We start from the raw sequence: 19,997 nt of genomic DNA, 5'->3' as shown, positions 1-19,997 counted from the left end.
AGTCACTTAATTCTATCCATATTTTTTTTTACAGTACTGTCTCCATAAAGCAATTAGTTCTTTGGCTGTGGTACCTCTGTTATTTTTCCAAATTAATTCCTGAGCCTTTTTGGCGGCATCTAAGTTTTTAGTCAGTGATATTTTGATCACTAGTTCCTGTTTATATCCAATCACCAGGAACTTAAACCCTGACTACCCTCAGTGATATTAACCACTGATCTACCGCTTACAAGTTATTCCCTCAGTACATACGCTGACCCTCAGCCGGAGCTGACCCTCAGTGATATTCGACCACTGACCTCTTCCTGCTATTTCTGTGTATTCGCCAGACTGACCTGAATCTTGTAAGGACGCCACATGAGTGTTAGCGATTGGACGATTCGTCGTCAGACTGATGGATTGGAGGAAAACCGACGTAGTAAATTAAGACTACTTACATCAGGGCGCCATTTCCTTCCACCGTGTCTGAGACAATCCGCCTCTTACTCCGCGAACTCTCGGTGAACGACCGTTAAGATCCCCATACGGGCCACCAAATGACGATCCGGATTCTTTCCCCTCAGTCTGGTTTAGTAAAAACTGAAGTCGAATACATTTTAAAGTTCATCACAACTTTAATAGCAGGTCTTAGTCTGCAGCATTGATTTGGACTCCTGATAGAGCCCCTCTGCTGGCAGAGCAAGAACAAGAAACATACAGAAATCCACACGTTTTTACACAAATCAATAGGGGTTGGAACATACTTAACGAGGGTCAACACCAATCATAAGCCGGGCATAGGTTGCCATGCGAGGTTACATTATTGCCGGCCTATCATAGATCGTCCATGTGCTGATCATGCTGCTGTTAGACATCAAAGGGGATACTTCCTCACCTTCCAACCTGGAATGTTCTTTCCTGTTCCTTCTGTTCCTTATCTCCCAACCTGGAATGTCTTTCAACTTTGGCTAAGCTCGTTACCTATATTGATCTTCCATAAACATGGAGACATTCAGACCAGTCCTTGAATCACATCAAAGACTCCACATTGATAAGACAATGCAAACCTGCTGACTACGCAAACATATGGCCCAGCAGGAGGCCAGGCCACCTGTACCAATCTCAGTTACTAACTAATTAACCCTTTCTAACCATTTTGCATTCTGCTTCTTTGCCACGTAGGCATTTTAATATTTTACCGAAAACTGACCACGTCGGGATTCTCATGTCCACCCACTCATCCCCGGGATTAACCGAGTGAACCTTCTTTGTACTGCCTCGAGAGCAAGTATGTCTTTTCTTAAGTATGGACACCAAAACTGTATGCAGTATTCCAGGTGCGGTCTCACCAATACCTTGTATAACTGCAGCAATACCTCCCTGTTTTTATATTCTATCCCCCTTGCAATAAAAGCCAACATTCCATTGGCCTTCTTGATCATCTGCTGCACCTGCATACTAACTTTTTGATTTTCTTGCACTAGGACCCCCAGATCCCTTTGTACTGCAGTACATTCCAGTTTCTCACCATTAAGATAATAACTTGCTCTCTGATTTTTCCTGCCAAAGTGCATAACCTCACATTTTCCAATACTGTATTGCATCTGCCAAATCTCAGCCCACTCACCCAGCCTGTCTATATCCCCTTGTAGGTTTTTTATGTCCTCCTCACTCTCTACTTTCCCTCCCATCTTTGTATCATCTGCAAACTTTGATATGTTACACTCGGTCCCCTCCTCCAAATCGTTAATGTCGATTGTAAAGAGTTGGGGACCCAGCACCTACCCCTGCGGAACACCACTGGCTACTGGTTGCCAGTCCGAGAATGAACCATTTATCCCAACTCTCTGCTTCCTGTTAGATAACCAATCCTCCACCCATGACAGAATATTACCCCCAATCCAGTGATTCTTTTCTATATCAGTTGTGGGTCTTCACTGTGATCCTCAGGAAAGGGCATTATTGCACAACCCAGACAAGATTCGCAAAGATGTGGCAGTAGTGGTGCCAATATAATATGTAATGTGAGTTGCTCAGAAATTAAATATAAGTAAAAACCATGACAAACCCTCAAACACCCTTGTGCATCCCCTTCATGCTCACGACACGTTTGCCTTACGCTGCCTACTGCACATATGTGGTGCATGCCCTGTGGCTGCAGCACAGGTAGTGGCAGGTTGAGTGAGGCTGACTGTGAAAGAGATGCATGAGAGGGTGAGTATGAGATAGAGCCATGAGATTGTATGAGAATTGGGTTGAGTGGTAGTGGCGGGATGAGGACTGGCGAGGTGAGTAAGTGCAGGTAAAATGAGGATGAGGTTTGAGTGGGTGTGAGGGGTGATGTGACAGAGTAGTGTTGGCAGTGTAGAAGGAGATGTGGGGTGGGGGCGGTGATGTAGCAGACGGAGTGTAGGGGAAAGAGTAAGTGTACTCACTTCGGCTGACCTACTTTAGTCATTGCAGTGCCTCCTGCACTGTATGCAGGTGGGCAATATGTTGGTGATGCAGGTGACCTCCTCTGCCACCTCGAGCCAGGCCTTCTTGGTGGCAGAGGCAGGCCGCTTCCTCCCGCCCGCTGAGAGGAAGATCTCTGGCCTCCCCCTCCTCCGCACCCCATCCAATGATACCTGGAGTGAGGCATCATTAAACCTGGGAGCAGCCTTCCCCCTGGGCTGCTCCATGCTGTACTTTTTCCTATTTCTTGCAGCATCAGTCAGTGGAGGACTGCCCCTTTAAATAGAGTTCCTCCAGCTGACAGACCTTACTGCGCATGCGCAGTCCGCCCGCCGCGCAGCTTAGCAGCGGGTAACCCGGAACAAGAGGTAAGTGGATCCAATCAGCCTGCGATTGCGCGCGGGGCAGACTGATTTCACCGGGTGTGTTACCCACGTGCACAATTGCCCCCCCCCCCACTGCGAACCCGCCACCCTGGTAATATCGGGCCCAAAATATTTGTTTAATGCATCTGCCATTTTCTGATTCCCCATTATAATTTCTCCTGTCTCAGCCTCTAAGGGACCAACGTTTACTTTTGCTGCTCTCTTCCTTTTTACATACTTGTAGAATCTCTTGCAATCCATTTTTATATTTCTTGCTAGTTTACTTTCATATTCTATTTTCTCTCTTTTGATCAAATTTTTGGTCGTCCTTTGCTGGTTTCTAAAACTCTCCCAATCCTCAGGCTTACTACTCTTCTTGGCAACATTATCGGCCTCTTCTTTTAATCTAATAATATCCTTAACTTCTTTAGTTAGCCACGGGTGGATCACTTTTCCCGTGGAGATTTTATTTCTCAATGGAATGTCTATTTGTTGAGAATATTGAAATATTTCTTTAAATGTTTGCCATTGCTTTTCAACCTTCATACCCTTTAATTTGATATCCCAATCTTCCTTTGCCAACTCGCCCCTCATACCTATGTAATTGGCTTTATTTAAATTTAAGACTCTAGTTTCTGACTTAAGTACGTCACTCTCAAACTCAATGTGAAATTCTATCATATTATGATCATTCTTCCCCAGAGGATCGCTTGCTGTGAGATTGCTAAATAACCCTGTCTCATTAAACAATACAAGGTCTAAACCAGACGGATCAGTTGCCGAGATAAGGAAGCAAGGCCCGTAAACTGTTAAGAGATTCTTTGATGTTTGATAATTAAACGGCTGTTTTTGGAGAGGAAACTTTACAAAACAGCTCAATCTACAAGGCTTTTCAGAAGGGCTCGGGACGACATCAGAACCAGATGGTGTGGGAAAGAAGCCTTTGTTTTCTCCCCAAGATAAAGAATCCGATCAATTCTTTGGCTCGAGCTGTACTTGCTAGAAAGGAAAGGTTGTATGAAAATTATTATTTCTTACTGGTACAAGCTGTCGCGTTGTATGTCAAATTAAATTCTTTAAAGTTAGAAAATAAGTACAGTGTATCGTTTGATTTCTTAGCCTTTTGTATTTTGAACAGAGAAAAGTAATCTTACACAGGTTCCTGTGATTATTTTTAATAAGCTTCTATGTTTATTTGTTCTCAGGTTTTGTTCTTTTTTCCAGGTTCCTGTGTCTTTTTTCAGATTCTTTGGTTTTTGCCTTTGTTGCTTTTTCAGGTTTTAATTTTTGGCGAGTTTTAAGTTTTTATATTTACTCAGTTTTGCTCTTTATTTTTTTCCATTCTTTGATTTTTATTTTTCTGGATTTAATTTTATTTTCCATATTTTTTCAGCTCTGATGTTTATGTTTTCCAGGTTAATGCATTTTTATCTAAGATTTGATATTTTTTTCTGATCTTGTTCACTCTGTTTTCCAGATTCCTGTGTTTTTCCCAGGTTTCGCTGTCTCTTTTCTCCATGTATATTTTTCAGAGTTTCTGGGGTTCTCTTTTATTTGGCCATTTGTTTTTTTTGACTTTTTGTTTTTTAAAGATTTGTTGCTAATTTTCTGTGTTTTTTTCCTTGTTTGATTGATTATTTTTTTCTAGGTTACTGTGTTTTTCCCCCAAGTTTTGCTGCCTCTTTTAGAGGTTATGTTGTTTATTTTTTTCTTGATTCCTGAGTTTATTTTATTGCAGATTTTGTTATTTATTTTTTTCACGTTTCTGTGTTTTTCCCAAGGTTTTGCTGTATTTTTTCTTCGGGTTTTGTTGTACCTTTCCATGTTTGTCAGTTTATTTTTTTCATGGTAATGTGGTCCCCCAGATTTTACTGTCTTTATTCTTCATGTTTTGTTGTTTATTTTGCTGGAATTCTGGGTTTATTTTTTCAGACTCTTGTGTTTATTTTTTTCCAATTTTGGTGTTTATTTTTCTGCATTTATTTTTCCATGTTTCACTATCAACTTTGCTGTATTTCTCGCTTTATTTTTGCTGGGTTTTTATTGTTCATATTTTCTGCTATTTAGTGTTCTGTTTTTTCTATGTTTTCATTCCTGTGTTTATTATTTACTACATTTTATTTTTGTTGGATTTCAGGCTTTTTTTCCACGTTAAAATTTTCTGTGTTTCTAGTTTCGTTGTTAATATTATCCAGTTTCATTTGTTTATTGTTTCCTGTTTTGATTTTGTTCATGTTTTTAACATTTGTATTTTCTACATTTCTATGTTAATTTTAGTAGTTTTTTGTTTCACTGAATCAGCATGTTTTTGATATTTTAATTATTATTTGATATCAATTCGCCACCCTCGTCAGGTTTCCAATGGTCTTTCCTCTGCCCAAGTGACACTGCCGCCAACCCACTCAAATTTCTTGAACTAGCAATCATTAATTATGCGGAGCAGGTTCAGGGTGATAATGCTGCTTGTTATTAGTTTACTGCTGCTGGGAGGGAGAGGAATTGAGTTTTGTTGCAGCTTTTAAACTGCTGCAGCTGATTAAGGTTCACACATTCTTCAGTGAATATGTGAGTATTAATCATGGTATGGATGCAGACATCTGAGTGAAAACAAGTGTGAGTGATAACCAGGTTTCTCTAAAATTGTGTTCACCATTTTCAAAGGAAAAGGCAGCACATAACGAGCACTGAAGAATTATAACTGGAGGAGGAAAACTACAAGTGCAATACAAAGAGGAGGCTTTCCAGCTCGTAGGTGTACAAACAGGAGAGGCTATAGGAGGTGAGGTGCTAAGATCAGGTTGGTAAAGACAGAGCTTAGCCATTTCAACTTCACATGAATTGTTAAAGTAATAGTAATTGTCATGCTGTCTATTTCTTCAAGAAGTGATGTAACCTAAACAAACTTTTGTGTTTTTGAAATCCTTGGGGATGTTTTGGAGGAAGAGGCCAGTTGCTCAGAGGAACAGCAGGGTTCGTCAAGATCCATAACTCTTGCCCCATTCTCACCAATTTCATTAGGACATCTTACCTGCCCAAGCACCAGGTCACATACACCCTCTCCGGAGGAAGTAGCTAATGAGTCTGAAGGGGTTTCACTGAGTGAAGCATTGAGCACTAGTGAGCATAAGAACTTGGGAATGGAAGAAGGGAAGTGTACTATTCTTCCATGGAGGGTGAGGAAACAACCGCCCTCTGTTAAGAATCCTCGGGACCCAGTTTTGAAAAGAAGAATAATTCGTAGAAAGATAGGAACATCGGAATTGTTAGATGAAAAAAGACCAAGGTGCATCTAGTTCGTTATCCTGGTAGTAGCATGATACAACGATAATGGAGTTATTGACTAATCATGGCTTACAATCCCTATCAATTCGTCTACAACAGACCCAGACGCGAGGAAAACCCCCAGTGGTGGAGAGCTTTAGGAACCATAGGTTCAAAGTCACTAATTTTTCTCAAATATTTCATGCCTCGGATTACTCATAATCCCAAAATATTATTTTCTGAAAGAAATCTATCTAATTTGCATTTGAATGAATCAATACTTCCTGCATCCACCATCTCCCCAGGGAGCCTGTTCCATAGATTGACCACTCACTCACTTAAATAATGGCCTCAATTTTAACTCCCCCTCCCCCGACGGGCGTGAGGGTGGGGTGCGGGATTAAAATATCAGGATCGGGTAACCTCATTCCCGGCCCTTTCAATTTTAAAATGCAGGAATCAGGCCATGGACAAGGCTGCTGCAAAAGGCAGGTGGGGGCCTAATTAACATACCAAAGTCACGGCCTGATAAATTTGATTTGTCCTCTAGTTCTACCCAGAAAGCTGGAACAACTCGTCATGACCTATATTATCTATTCCCTTTAGAATTTTAAAAACAGTAATTACATCATCCCTCAATCCTTCTTTTCTCCGGTGTGAACATGCCGAAGCTGCATAATCGGTCTTTATAATCCAGTCCCTCCATCCCCTCAGTCATTCCGGTTGCACTCTTCTGTATCCTCTTGATCATTGTAACATCCTTTTTGTACTGTGGTGATCAAAACTGTACACAGTATCCCAAGTGCAGTAGCACAGTGATAAATAAAACGACAGGATTACCTCACTATTTTGGCTCAATGTTGACCTTTAATACATCCCAACATCTGATTTGCTTTACTCACTGCCACTGAGCGTTGTTGTCAATTGTTGTCAATCGGGACCCCCAGATCTCTTTCATTTTCCATACATATTATTTTCTTTCCATTTAAATAATAATCCTTTCCTGGATATTTTGACCCTGTGTGAAGCACTTTGCTCAAAGTTTTCAGCTTTGGAGTCTGCCACCTTCATGAGCTTTGTCTCATCTGCAAATTTAGCCACTGCGTTTGTGACCCCAAGTTCCAGGTTGTTTATGAAAATGTAGAACATAACAGGTCCCGAAACAGACCCCTGCAAAGCCTCACTGGTAACATTCCCCCAGTAAGATGGTTCCTGTACACCATCCTCTGGGTTCTATCAGTCAACCAATTACGTATCCATTGTAAGATATTTCTGCTGATTTCCCCTTTCTTTATTTTTATTACCAGCCTTTCATAGAATCATAGAAGTTACAACATGGAAACAGGCCCTTCGGCCCAACATGTCCATGTCGCCCAGTTTATACCACTAAGCTAGTCCCAATTGCCTGCACTTGGCCCATATCCCTCTATACCCATCTTACCCATGTAACTGTCCAAATGCTTTTTAAAAGACAAAATTGTACCCGCCTCTACTACTGCCTCTGGCAGCTCGTTCCAGACACTCACCACCCTTTGAGTGAAAAAATTGCCCCTCTGGACCCTTTTGTATCTCTCCCCTCTCATCTTAAATCTATGCCCCCTCGTTATAGACTCCCCTACCTTTGGGAAAAGATTTTGACTATCGACCTTATCTATGCCCCTCATTATTTTATAGACTTCTATAAGATCACCCCTTAACCTCCTACTCTCCAGGGAAAAAAGTCCCAGTCTGTCTAACCTCTCCCTGTAAGTCAAACCATCAAGTCCCGGTAGCATCCTAGTAAATCTTTTCTGCACTCTTTCTAGTTTAATAATATCCTTTCTATAATAGGGTGACCAGAACTGTACACAGTACTCCAAGTGTGGCCTCACCAATGCCCTGTACAACTTCAACAAGACAGCCCAACTCCTGCATTCAATGTTCTGACCAATGAAACCAAGCATGCCGAATGCCTTCTTCACCACCCTATCCACCTGTGACTCCACTTTCAAGGAGCTATGAATCTGTACTCCTAGATCTCTTTGTTCTATAACTCTCCCCAACGCCCTACCATTAACGGAGTAGGTCCTGGCCCGATTCGATCTACCAAAATGCATCACCTCACATTTATCTAAATTAAACTCCATCTGCCATTCATCGGCCCACTGGCCCAATTGATCAAGATCCCGTTGCAATCCCAGATAACCTTCTTCACTGTCCACAATGCCACCAATCTTGGTGTCATCTGCAAACTTACTAACCATGCCTCCTAAATTCTCATCCAAATCATTAATATAAATAACAAATAACAGCGGACCCAGCACCGATCCCTGAGGCACACCGCTGGACACAGGCATCCAGTTTGAAAAACAACCCTCTACAACCACCCTCTGTCTTCTGTCGTCAAGCCAATTTTGTATCCAATTGGCTACCTCACCTTGGATCCCATGAGATTTAACCTTATGTAACAACCTACCATGCGGTACCTTGTCAAATGCTTTGCTGAAGTCCATGCACAGCCCTCATCTATCTTCTTGGTTACCCCTTCAAAAAACTCAATCAAATTCGTGAGACATGATTTTCCTCTCACAAAACCATGCTGACTGTTCCTAATTAGTCCCTGCCTCTCCAAATGCCTGTAGATCCTGTCCCTCAGAATACCCTCTAACAACTTACCCACTACAGATGTCAGGCTCACTGGTCTGTAGTTCCCAGGCTTTTCCCTGCCGCCCTTCTTAAACAAAGGCACAACATTTGCTACCCTCCAATCTTCGGGCACCTCACCTGTAGCGGTGGATGATTCAAATATCTCTGCTAGGGGACCCGCAATTTCCTCCCTAACCTCCCATAACGTCCTGGGATACATTTCATCAGGTCCCGGAGATTTATCTACCTTGATGCGCGTTAAGACTTCCAGCACCTCCCTCTCTGTAATATGTACACTCCTCAAGACATCACTATTTATTTCCCCAAGTTCCCTAACATCCATGCCTTTCTCAACCGTAAATACCGATGTGAAATATTCATTCAGGATCTCACCCATTTCTTGTGGTTCCGCACATAGATGACCTTGTTGATCCTTAAGAGGCCCTACTCTCTCCCTGGTTAGCCTTTTGCCCTTTATGTATTTGTAGAAGCTCTTTGGATTCACCTTTGCCTGATCTGCCAAAGCAATCTCATATCCCCTTTTTGCCCTCCTGATTTCTCTCTTAACTCTACTCCGGCAATCTCTATACTCTTCAAGGGATCCACTTGATCCCAGCTGCCTATGCATGTCATATGCCTCCTTCTTCTTTTTGACTAGTGCCTCAATCTCCCGAGTCATCCAAGGTTCCCTACTTCTACCAGCCTTGCCCTTCACTTTATAAGGAATGTGCTTACCCTGAACCCTGGTTAACACACTTTTGAAAGCCTCCCACTTACCAGACGTCCCTTTGCCTGCCAACAGACTCTCCCAATCAACTTCTGAAAGTTCCTGTCTAATACCATCAAAATTGGCCTTTCCCCAATTTAGAATTTTAACTTTTGGGCCAGACCTATCCTTCTCCATAGCTATCTTAAAACTAATGGAATTATGATCACTTGTCCCAAAGTGATCCCTCACCAACACTTCTGTCACCTGCCCTTCCTTATTTCCCAAGAGGAGGTCAAGTTTTGCCCCCTCTCTAGTCGGGCCATCCACATACTGAATGAGAAATTCCTCCTGAATACACTCAACAAATTTCTCTCCATCCAAGCCCCTAATGCTATGGCTGTCCCAGTCAATGTTGGGAAAGTTAAAGTCCCCTACTATTACCACCCTATTTTTCTTGCAGCTGTCTGTAATCTCCTTACATATTTGCTCCTCAATTTCCCGTTGACTATTTGGGGGTCTGTAGTACAATCCTATCAAAGTGATCTCTCCCTTCTTATTTTTCAGTTCTACCCATATAGACTCAGTGGGCGAACCCTCGGATATATCCCCTCTCACTACTGCCGTGATGTTCTCCCTAATCAAGAACGCAACTCCCCCTCCTCTCTTACCTCCTGCTCTATCTTTCCTATAGCATCTGTACCCTGGAACATTGAGCTGCCAGTCCTGCCCCTCCCTTATCCATGTTTCAGTAATAGCTATAACATCCCAGTCCCATGTACCCATCCATGCCCTGAGTTCATCTGCCTTGCCCATCAGACTTCTTGCATTGAAATAAATGCAGTTTAATCTGGACTTCCCTTGGTCTTTGCCCTGCTTTCTCAGACCATCTGTCCGGTCATGTTCTGTACACTCTCCCTTACTGCCTTTTGTTTCTGTCACCATTTTATTTCCCACTGACTTCCTGCATCGGTTCCCATCCCCCTGCCACATTAGTTTAAACCCTCCCCAACAGCACTGGCAAACACTCCCCCTAGGACATTGGTTCCAGTCCTGCCCAGATGTAGACCGTCCAATTTGTACTGGTCCCACCTCCCCCAGAACCGGTTCCAATGGCCCAGGAATTTGAATCCCTCCCTCTTGCACCATCTCTCAAGCCACGTATTCATCTTAGCTATCCTGTCATTCCTACTCTGACTAACCCGTGGCACTGGTAGCAATCCTGAGATTACTACCTTTGAGGTCCTACTCTTTAGTTTAACTCCTAACTCCCTAAATTCAGCTTGTAGGACCTCATCCTGTTTTTTACCTGTATCGTTTTACCTATATGCACCACGACAACTGGCTGTTCACCCTCCCCCTCCAGAATGTCCTGCAGCCGCTCCGAGACATCCTTGACCCTTGCACCAGGGAGGCAACATACCATCCTGGAGTCTCGGTTGCGTCCGCAGAAATGCCTGTCTATTCCCCTTACAATCGAGTCCCCTATCACTATAGCTCTGCCACTCTTTTACCTGCCCTCCTGTGCAGCAGAGCCAGCCACGGTGCCATGAACCTGGCCACTGTCACCTTCCCCTGGTGAGCCATCTCCCCCAACAGTATCCAAAACGGTATACCTGTTTTGGAGGGAGATGACCGCAGGGGACCCCTGCACTGCCTTCCTACTCGTCCTCTGTCTGTTGGTCACCCATTCACTATCTCCCTCAGTAATTTTTATCTGCGGTGTGACCAACTCACTGAACGTGCTATCCACGACTTTCTCAGCATCGCGGATGCTCCAAAGTGAGTCCATCCGCAGCTCCAGAGCCGTCAAGTGGTCAAACAATAGCTGCAGCTGGACACACTTCCCGCAGGTGAAGGAATCAGGGATACAGGAAGGAGCCCTGAATTCCCACATCTCACAAGAGGAACATGACACGGCTCTGGGATCTCCTGCCATGACTTAACCCTTAAGTTAGCTTAACAACAACTGCAATGTCAAGAGAAAAAAAAGGAAAGAAAAACTACTTACCACTCCCTTTAAGGAGTTTACTATCAAAGGCCTTTCTAAAATTCAATTATCGAACATCCATTGCCTCACCCTTATCAAGCTCCTTTGTCACACCCTCAAAAAAACCCAGTAAATTTAATTGACAAGAACTTCCCTTCATGAACCCATATTGACTATCCCTTACGATTTTACTCCCGTCCAGGTGCTCCATTATTTTATTTTTAATAAGGGTCTCCATAACTTTACCCACAATGGACGTCACTGGTTTGTAGTTTCCTGGTCACTTCTGCTACTTTTTAAAAAAATTGAAGTAACATCTGCCTTTTTCCAGATTCCCTACACCAAATCCATATCCATACATTGGCCTGCCTAATTACCCTCTGTCTCTCTTCACTTGTATGTGATACAGGTAGTATTTCAGAAAATACTACACGTGAGGTCCTTTCCTTAAGCTTCCTTCCTAATGCCCGAAATTTAGCTTGAACGGCCTCTGGTCTACTTCTATCTGTTATTCGTTCCAACGTGGATGACAATAACTGTTCCCTCTAGCATTTTCTTAACTCAGAATGTCAACTCTTCAACTAATGCAACCAGGAGGCAAGATACCAGGGGCTCGATTTTGGCGTCGGGTTTCCGGCGGGTTTCCAGCGGGGGGGCCCGGAAAATCCCGATATCCGGTCACGTGACCGGATCGCGACGAAATCCCGGCCACTTCCGGGTACCGCGCTGACGTGCGGGGCTGCGCGCGCAAGCCCCGCTGGTGGGAATCCCGCAGGCAATTAAAGCCAGCGGGGTTCCACTTGAGTGTACTTACCTTGCTTGTTGAGGTCAGTTAATGAGCTGAATCAGCTGTCAAAAGAGGAAGTGTGGGATTTTAGGTTCAAGGCAGTGAGCTTCACACACTGGGGGAAACAGTCTCTCTCCAACCAGGCGTGTTGCATCCAGCAGCCTGTGGCAGGTGCCAAGGTGCACTCCACGGGGGACAGCCCTCACCCATGCAGGAGGCCACCGCGTCACATAGGGCAACCCCTGCCCCCCACCACCCCCCGCCAAGCCAGAGGACAGACCGACACGAAACCGCAGCCCCAGTCCGAGGAACCACCCACCTACCCTGCACAACCCCTCAGACCAACACCTGCCAGATGGGTGGTGTGTGGACACCCTCGGAGGACGAAGAGCATGACCAGCCCCAGCAGCCTCGCAGTCCACGCCGTCCGCCGCAGAGACGTGGATCCCCCCAACACGGTGTTGTTGCACGCCCACCTGCACAGCAGGAGGGAGGGCTACCGCAGAGAGAGACGCATTGCAGAGGGCACTACCCTCGCCACAGGGTCCACAGACCGAGGCGCAGCTCCCCGGACCTCTCCGAGCAGCAGTGCACAGGGAGGCGCAGATTCGCTCGACATGTAGTCGTGGAGATCTGCAGCTCTTTCATGCCGAGCTGCTCCTGGCTGGCCCCAGCACCAACTGCTTACCTGTCGCTGTCAAAGTCACCACTGCCCTCCACACCTTCTCCTCCGCATCCTTCCAGGGTGCAGCCGGCTACACCGCCGATGTCTCTCAGTCGTCTGCGCGGACGAGCCCTGCAAATACACCTGCACCTACTCTGCAGTAACACAATGGGTGGCATCAGTGGTGGGTCCTCATAGTGATACCCAGGAGCGGGCATTATTGGACACAACGGACAGGATTCGCGGAGACATGGCAGTGGTGGTGTCAATATAATGTGTGCTGTTTGTTGCTCTGAAATTCAATATAGGTAACACCCATGACAAACCCTCAGACACCCTTGTGCACCCCCTTCATGCTCACGACACGTTTGCCTTACGCTGCCTACTGCACATATGTGATGCATGCCCTGTGGCTGCAGCACAGGTGGAGGCAGGTTGAGTGAGGCTGGCCGTGAGGGAGATGCACGAGAGGGTGAGTATGGGATGGAGCAACGAGATTGTATGAGGATTGGGTTGCGTGTTAGTGGCAGGATGAGTACTGGCGAGGTGAGTAGGTGGAGGTAAGATGAGGATGGGGTTTGAGTGGGTATGAAGGGTGATGTGACAGAGTAGTGTTGGCGGTGCCGAAGGAGATGTGGGGTGGGGGCAGTGTTGTGGCAGACGGAGTGTAGGGGAAAGACTTCGTGTTCTCACTGCGGCTGACCTACTGCGGTCATTGCAGCGGCTCCTGCACTGTATGCAGGTGGGCCATATGTTGGTGGCGCAGGTGACCCCCTCTGCCACCTCGAGCCAGGCCTTCTTGGTGGCAGAGGCAGGCCGCTTCCTCCCGCCCGCTGGGTGGAAGATCTGTGTCCTCCCCCTCCTCCTCACCCCATCTGATGATACCTGGGGTGAGGCATCATTAAACTGGGAGCAGCCTTCCCCCTGGGCTGCTCCATGCTGCAATTTGTTCTATTGGTTGCAGCATCTGTCAGTGGAGGACTGCCCCTTTAACTAGAGAGCCTCCAGCTGACAGATCGTACTGTGCATGCGCAGCCCGACCGACGCGCAGGCCAGCGCCGTGGACCCCGGAGGAGCAGGTAATTGATTCCTATTAGTGGGTTGCCTGCTACGATCGCGCGGGCAACCCACTAATTTCGCCGAGCGTGTTGACCACGCTCCCGGAGGACCACCCGCTGGGAACTCGCAGGCCTGCTAAATTCGAGCCCCAGGTGTCTTTCTGGGTCCAGTTTGCCGATCTGTTATCTGTGCACCGAATAATCGAATCTCCTAACATCACAACTTGTCTGTGTCAGTCTTTGCTCAGTAGTAGCACTCTTGCCTCTGAGTCGGAAGGCTATGGGTTCAAGCTCCACTCTAAAAACTTGAGCACATAGGTCTTAATTTTCGGATGTCCGAGCGGGTGCGTTCGTGGCGGGGGCTCCGAAAATTGGGGATTCCCAGGGCGGGTCCGGAGCCCAGCTCCAACCCGACCACTTCCAGGTTCCCCAGTGACGCGCTTAGATGCGCGCGCAGCGCCCGCATGCAGGACTCCCGCCGGCAAATAAAGCCGGCGGGATCCCACTTAAATCAATTAATTGGATACTTCAGGTTATTAGCAGACCTGATTTGTAGGATATTTTAGGAGGGGTGGGATTTTCATCTAAACTGAGAGTGTTTCTCGTACTGGGCGAGTCACTCCCAGTTGAAATGGACGTATTGCAGCCACCAGTCTGTGGCAGCTGCAAAGGTCCATTTGACAGGTTGGGGGTTGAGACCCTCACTCGTTGCAGGAGTCAGGGGGAAAACTCTCCAGTGGCTGGAGTCATACCTAGCACAAAGGAAGATGGTAGTGGTTGTTGGAGGCCAATCATCTCAGCCCCAGGACATTACTGCAGGAGTTCCTCAGGGCAGTGTCCTAGGCCCAACCATCTTCAGCTGCTTCATCAATGACCTTCCCTCCATCATAAGGTCAGAAATGGAGACGTTCGCTGATGATTGCACAGTGTTCAGTTGCATTCGCAACACCTCAAATAATGTGTCACAGCACTGTATTGTGGAGCTCCACGTGTCAGAGGTGGATGGCGTGGCCAGCAAGGCTGGTGATGCTGTCCACCTCGTAGCCACATTATTATATGGCTGGTCCAGTTAAGTTTCTGGTCAACGGTGACCCCCAGGATGTTGATGGTGGGGGATTCGGCGATGGTAATGCCGTTGAATGTCAAGGGGAGGTGGTTAGACTCTCCCTTGTTGGAGACGGTCATTGCCTGGCACATATCTGGCCCTTGAGAAGGTGGTGGTGAGCCGCCTTCTTGAACCGCTGCAGTCCGTGGTGACGGTTCTCCCACAGTGCTGTTAGGGAGGGAGTTCCAGGATTTTGACCCAGCGACGATGAAGGAACGGCGATATATTTCCAAGTCGGGATGGTGTGTGACTTGGAGGGGAATGTGCAGGTGGTGTTCTTCCCATGTACCTGCTGCTCTTGTCCTTCTTGTCCAAAGTTTGGCCTGTACCACCCTCCTTCTAACACTGAAATTCACCAACTTGCAACCTCAACCCCGGTGAGCAGACACATTTACCTATCTTGCGGACCGGCTCAAACGTATATCTTCTGGATGGGGGCCGCCGTAGCTGCAGTCATGACCTCCTTGGAAGATGAACAGCATCACCAGCCTTGCTGGCCACGCCGTCCACCTCTGACACGTGGAGCTCCACAATACAGTGCTGTGACACATCCACCAGAACAGCAGGAGGGTGGGCAACCGCATAGAGAGATGCGTGGCAGAGGGCACTACCGTCGCCACTGGGTCCACAGACCAAGGCTCAGCTTCCTGGACCTCTCTGAGCAGCAGTACACACGGAGGCTCAGAGTTGCTTGACATGTAGTTGTGGACATCTGCAGCCTCATTGATGCCGAGCTGCTCCCGGCTGGCCCGAGCACCATCTTCTTACCCGTCACTGTCAAAGTCACCACTGCCCTCAACTACTTCTCCTCCGCATCCTTCCAGGGTGCCACCGGGGACATTGCCGGTGCTCTCAGTCGTCTGCACAAAAGCGCCCTGCAAATACACCTACACCCCTCGGCAGTGACACAATGGGTGGCATCAGTTGTGGGTCTTCATGGTGATGCTCAGGAAAGGGCATTATTGCACAAACCAGACAAGATTTGCAAAGATGTGGGAATAGTGGTGACAATATTTTTTTTTATTCGTTCATTGGATGTGGGCGTCGCTGGCGAGGCCGGCATTTATTGCCCATCCCTAATTGCCCTTGAGAAGGTGGTGGTGAGCCGCCTTCTTGAACCGCTGCAGTCCGTGTGGTGACGGTTCTCCCACAGTGCTGTTAGGGAGGGAGTTCCAGGATTTTGACCCAGCGACGATGAAGGAACGGCGATATATTTCCAAGTCGGGATGGTGTGTGACTTGGAGGGGATTGTGCAAGTGGTGTTCTTCCCATGTACCTGCTGCTCTTGTCCTTCCAGGTGGTAGAGGTCGCGGGTTTGGGAGGTGCTGTCGAAGAAGCCTTGGCGAATTGCTGCAGTGCATCCTGTGGATGGTACACACTGCAGCCACTGTGCGCCAGTGGTGAAGGGAGTGAATGTTTAGGGTGGTGGATGAGGTACCAATCAAGCGGGCTGCTTTATCTTGGATGGTGTTGAGCTTCTTGAGTGCTGTTGGAGCTGCAATCATCCAAGCAAGTGGAGAGTATTCCATCACACGCCTGACTTGTGCCTTGTAGATGGTGGAAAGGCTTTGGGGAGTCAGGAGGTGAGACACTCGCCGCAGAATACCCAGCCTCTGACCTGCTCTCGTAGCCACAGTGTTTATATGGCTGGTCCAGTTAAGTTTCTGGTCAACGGTGACCACCAGGATGTTGATGGTGGGGGATTCGGCGATGGTAATGCCGTTGAATGTCAAGGGGAGGTGGTTAGACTCTCTCTTGTTGGAGACGGTCATTGCCTGGCACATATCTGGCGCGAATGTTACTTGCCACTTATCAGCCTAAGCCTGGATGTTGTCCAGGTCTTGCTGCATGCGGGCTCCGACTGCTTCATTATTTGAGGGGTTGCGAATGCAACTGAACACTGTGCAATCATCAGCGAACGTCTCCATTTCTGACCTTATGATGGAGGGAAGGTCATTGATGAAGCAGCTGAAGATGGTTGAGCCTAGGACACTGCCCTGAGGAACTCCTGCAGTAATGTCCTGGGGCTGAGATGATTGGCCTCCAACAACCACTACCATCTTCCTTTGTGCTAGGTATGACTCCAGCCACTGGAGAGTTTTCCCCCTGATTCCCATTGACTTCAATTTTACTAGGGCTCCTCGGTGCCACACTCGGTCAAATGCTGCCTTGATGTCAAGGGCAGTCACTCTCACCTCACCTCTGGAATTCAACTCTTTTGTCCATGTTTGGACCAAGGCTGTAATGAGGTCTGGAGCTGAGTGGTCCTGGCGGAACCCAAACTGAGCATCGGTGAGCGGGTTATTGGTGAGTAAGTGCCGCTTGATAGCACTGTCGACGACACCTTCCATCACTTTGCTGATGATTGAGAGTAGGCTGATGGCGGGTAATTGGCCGGATTGGATTTGTCCTGCTTTTTGTGGACAGGACATACCTGGGCAATTTTCCACATTGTCGGGTAGATGCCAGTGTTGTAGCTGTACTGGAACAGCTTGGCTAGAGGCGCAGCTAGTTCTGCAGCTGTGAGTTGATCAGAAATCAAATATAAGTAAAAACCATGACAAACCGTCAAACACCCTTGTGCATCCCCTTCATGCTCACGACATGTTTGCTTTACGCTTCCTAATACACATATGTGATGCATGCCCTGTGGCTGCAGCACAGGTAGTGGCAGGTTGGGTGAGGCTGACCGTGAAAGAGATGCATCAGAGGGTGAGTATGAGATAGAGCCATGAGATTCCATGAGGATTGGGTCGAGTGGTAGTGGTGGGATAAGTACTGGCGATGTGAGTAAGAGCAGGTAAGATAAGGATGAGCCTTGAGTGGGTGTGAGGAGTGTTGTGACAGAGTAGTGTTGGCAATGCAGAAGGAGATGTGGGGTGGGGGCAGTGATGTGGCAGACGGAGTGTAGGGGAATGAGTAAGTGTACTCACTTCGGCTGACCTACTTAGGTCATTGCAGCGCCTCCTGCACTGTATGCAGGTGCGTGATATGTTAGTGGTGCTGGTGACCTCCTCTGCCACCTCGAGCCAGGCCTTCGTGGTTCCTATGTTCCTATGGCAGAGGCAGGCCACTTCTTCCCGTTCGCCGGGGAGAAGATCTCTGTCCTCCCTATCCTCCTCACCCCATCCAGTAGGACCTGGAGTGAGGCATCATTAAACCTGGGAGCAGCCTTCCTCCTGGGCTTCTCCATGCTGTAATTCTGTCTATTTTCTGTAGCATCAGTCAGTGGAGCACTGCCCCTTGAAATAGGGCTCCTCCAGCTGACAGCCTATGATGCGGGTGCACAGTCCGCCCGCTGCACAGCTTTCCAGCGCGAAACCCGGAAGCCAAGGTAAGTGCCTTCAATTAGGTTGCAATCGTGTGCGGAGCACCCCGAATTCACTGGGCGCGTTACCCACGTGCCCAGTCGACCCCCTGCTGCCAACCCGCCTGCCTCCTAATATCGAGACCATAATCTCAGCCGGCACTTCAGTGTAGTACTGAGAGAACGCTGCACTGTGGGAGGTGCAACCTTGCAGATGAGGTTTAAACTGAGGCCCCATCTGCCCTCTCAGGTAGACGTAAAAGGTCCCATGGTACTATTCGAAGAAGAGCAGGGAAGCTTTCCCAGTGACCTGGCCAATATTTATCCCTCAATAAACACCTAAGTACAGATGATCTGGTAAATTATTTCCTTGCTCTTTGTGGAGCATTGCTGTGCGTAAATTGGCTTCAATGTTTCCTAAATTACAACAGTGACTTCATTGGCTGTAAAGCGCTTTGGGACGTCCTGAGGTTGTGAAAGGCGCAATATACATACAAGTCTTTCTTTACTCTTTCTCTTTTTGCCCCCTTCCCTGGTGGACTGCTGATTGCCTCACGAAATGGTACATTCTCACCTGGCACAGCCATCTCTTGAGTCTCCAAATTATCTCTCTCCAGAGAGAAACCATTGGAAAGCACCAGGGCTGATTGCTCCTGGCGTACTACCTGACCACAACTTCTGACTCCCGAAGTATTGGGGACTCCTCTCCTTCTTGACCCCCTCTAATACCACATTCATAAAAACTTTCATCTCCCGAATGCTTTGATGTGTATCCAATTGCTCACTAAGGCCGACCACTTCAGTCTTAAGTGTATTAATCAGCTTGCAGTTGCTACAGATGAATTAAAATTGACAAACCCAGTGGAGGGGTTCATCTGTAGCAACTGTTTCAGGCGAATGGGCTGCTTGCCCATTTACAGGCCTGGGCATCAATGGGGCATCCAAGGTGCCCCTCATTTTTCAGGGGTCGGCAGTTGAAAACCACCCCAACACTGTCAAGACTCACACGTGAATAATGGCTGCTGGGGAAAGGTGCTGAAGAGTGTCCGATACCCATGGATCTGTACCCCAGTCAAATTGAAATAGTCTTTCAATTAAAACAGTTCAGCAACAACACCACCGAGAACATGCAGATGCTGTTGTCAAGTACATTGATGAAAAGAGTAAACCAGAAGAAAGGTGAATAAAAATTCACAATAATAGTCCACTGGTTCCAACCTAATTATAACAGAATCAGCACACTCCCAGTGTGAATAACACCTGAATTTAAAAGTCTGCAGCAGCTTAAATGGAAGTCTGTTTTTTGCCAGTTAAATTGAATTGCAAGTTCCTGACATATTAAAAGATGTCTGGAAGAAGTTGAGCGGGATCTAAAATGCCTGGCTCACTTATGCAGGTACAACAATGTTATTGGAACAAGTGCGCCAGAGGAAAGTGGTCCTGTTTGGGATTGAATGACTCTGAGCTCACAGTTGAGCTTCACAAAATGCGTGAGAGGAGATGGCAGTGAGTATAAATGCACAGTGGACCATTCAGTGGCTCTGGAAGCTATGCTGCAAAAAGTTTTAATAACTTAACCAGGCTAGCTAAGGTAGCATTATCCACCATTACTTTATATTAAGCCAGTGTCCAAAGTATACCCAACAATAGAATTTCCACCCCCTTTACTCTGCTTACCTTGAATGTCCATTATGCA

At 47.0% G+C, this 19,997-nt stretch overlaps 1 protein-coding gene across 1 annotated transcript in view; it reads left to right on the top strand.

Annotated features, from left to right (window-relative positions):
* Nucleotides 1–3,665: 3,665 nt before the first annotated feature.
* LOC137323244 (C-X-C chemokine receptor type 1-like) overlaps nucleotides 3,666–19,997 on the top strand; it is a 38,803-nt gene continuing 22,471 nt past the window's right edge. The window contains exons 1-2 of the mRNA XM_067986734.1: nucleotides 3,666–3,810; nucleotides 5,460–5,577. The gene's annotated coding sequence lies outside the window, so the exon portion shown is untranslated. The remainder of the gene's footprint in view (nucleotides 3,811–5,459; nucleotides 5,578–19,997) is intronic.

The sequence above is a fragment of the Heptranchias perlo genome, chromosome 7, assembly GCF_035084215.1.
Source record: "Heptranchias perlo isolate sHepPer1 chromosome 7, sHepPer1.hap1, whole genome shotgun sequence".
NCBI classification, from domain to species: domain Eukaryota; kingdom Metazoa; phylum Chordata; class Chondrichthyes; order Hexanchiformes; family Hexanchidae; genus Heptranchias; species Heptranchias perlo.
This window is presented reverse-complemented; position numbering and strand designations above follow the sequence as displayed.